Source organism: Xenopus tropicalis, chromosome 2, assembly GCF_000004195.4.
Source record: "Xenopus tropicalis strain Nigerian chromosome 2, UCB_Xtro_10.0, whole genome shotgun sequence".
Lineage (NCBI taxonomy): Eukaryota > Metazoa > Chordata > Amphibia > Anura > Pipidae > Xenopus > Xenopus tropicalis.
The window spans coordinates 94,269,635-94,272,111 of NC_030678.2; positions in this window are offsets into that span (position 1 = coordinate 94,269,635).

The window sequence follows — 2,477 nt, forward strand, 5'->3', positions numbered from 1 at the left end:
AAGAGATTCGACGTTTTCATTGGTAATGTCTTTATTACATGGCTTTAAATCTGACTTTACGTAAAGACAAACCCCTCCACCCTTTTTAATCTCTCTGTCCCTCCTAAAAAGTGTATAACCATTTAAATTCACAGCCCAGTCGCATTCATCATCCCACCAGGTCTCAGTGATACCTATTAAATCATAATTTTCAATACATGCAATAGCTTGCAGCTCCCCTAATTTACCCGACAAGCTACGCGCATTAGCCAGCATGCAGCGGAGATTACTACTTCTTCCTCTGATGTTTACATTAGCTAAAGGACAGTTAGAGCTAAGGCAAATATGAGACTGTTTTCCTTGTAACGGAAGCTCCTTATCTGATAAACTATATGCCCCCCTCACTCCTCCCCCACAACCCTTTGCTAGTCCCCCTGCCCCGTCTACACTAATTTTCCCATAGAACTCTAGCTCGCCCACCCCCCCCCCTTGTCTAGTTTAAACACTCCTCCAACCTCTTAACCATTCTCTCCCCTAGCACAGCAGACCCCCTTCCATTGAGGTGCAATCTGTCATGGATGTATAGATTGTACCCCAAGGAAAAGTCAGCTCAGTGCTCTAGGAACCCAAACCCTTCCTTCCTACACCAAGACTTTAGCCACGCATTTAGCTCCCTAAGCTTCCGCTGTCTCCCTAAACTTGCACGTGGCACCGGCAAAATTTCCGAAAAAATTACATTGGAGGACCTTTGCTTAATCTTAGAGCCTAGATCCCTGAACTTACTCTTTAAGGTCCCCCACCTACCGTTCATTTTGTCGTTAGTACCGATATGTACCAAGACAGCCGGGTCATGCCCAGCCCCTCCCAATAATGTGTCAACCCGATCAACCACATGCCGAACCCTGGCACCAGGAAGACAGCAAACTGTCCGGTTGAAGCGATCTGCTTGACAGATTACCCTGTCCACTTTCCTAATGATTGAATCCCCTATAACCACCATCTGTTTAGGCCTAGCTCTGCTCTCCTCCCCACCACTACTAGAGAAACTGGTCTCCCGGCTGTTAGAGAGATCAGCCTCATCAAGAACCGCCAGTCCAGAGTTCACACTCCCATCTTCTTCACACAATCTGGCAAATCTGTTGGGATGCGCAAACCCTGGAGCAGCCTCCCTTTTCCTTTTACCCACACTAGATTTTCTAACTGTCACCCAGCTTACTGCCCTATCATCCTTTTGCTGCTTCCCTCCCCCATACTATCTGACCCCGCTAGCTCTTGTTCAGTTAGCAAGAGACTTCTTTCAAGATTGTTAATAGAACGCAGTGTTGCAACGTGTTCCTCTAGTGCTCTAACGCGAGCCTCTAAAGTGGCAATTCGCTCACATCCACAACAGAGGTATGCACTTTGGAACTGTTGTTCCACAACTGCATACATGTGGCAGGCTGTGCACTTTGTCAGACCTTCAATGTTGCTACCACTCATTCTCCCAGTTACAAGAACAGTTAAACAAAAATAGGTGAAAGGGCTTGTAGTAAATACCTTGTTTTACCTTGTTTTTAACTCCCTTAGTGTTAAACTCCTGAGTTTATAACTCCACTTACAGAGCCCCCACTAACTCCTGAGTTTATAACTCCACTTACAGAGCCCCCCACTAACTCCTGAGTTTATAACTCCACTTACAGAGCCCCCACTTAAAGAGCAATCACTTACAGAGCACCTACCACCAGAGCAAGCTCCACTGGAGTGCCAGTGGTTCTATTTAAACAGTCTGTAAAGGTGAACTAATCAAACCCCACCCTCCTCAAGCTGAGGGTAATTACAAAGGAATGTAACCTGCTGTATGCCTATGGATCCCACAAACTTTGTAAATTAGCACCAAAAACAACAATTACTTTTGAAAAAAAAATAAAACCCAACAGTTAAAAAAAAAAAAATGTTAGACATGCATTCAGTTTTATTTTTACACTGAACTGTTCCTTTAAGAGTTAAGTACACAAAGAACACAGATTTGTATAGTAGGTTTGCAAAAATGAAATCCTAAAATAAATAAGACCAGACACTCTTTTGAAGCAGCACCCACATCAGATCTGTAAGTTTATTTGCTTAATGTGCGACAGTTACATAATGAATCACATTCATGATATTCCATCACTGAGGAAAACTGCTAGAAATGGTCCGTGTGCCAAAAGAAAAACAAACCTGTACTGAAACACGGTATTTGTTAAAAAAAAAAAAATGAAATGGGAAAAAAAATTGAATCCACCAATTAGACCTTAAATAAATTCACTGCATTACCATGACAGAGAAGCACAAACAAAGGCTTATTCAAAAACAGAATTTTCCTACACATTAATAATTAGTCTCACCATGACTAACACCAGACATTGAGGTTCAGCTAACACTGGTGTTTAAGCTCCCACCCACTCCCCAACCATCCCAAGTCAATTTTTTTGTTTACTTTTTAATCAATTTTATATATTTTTTTTAAAGATTTTTTTTCC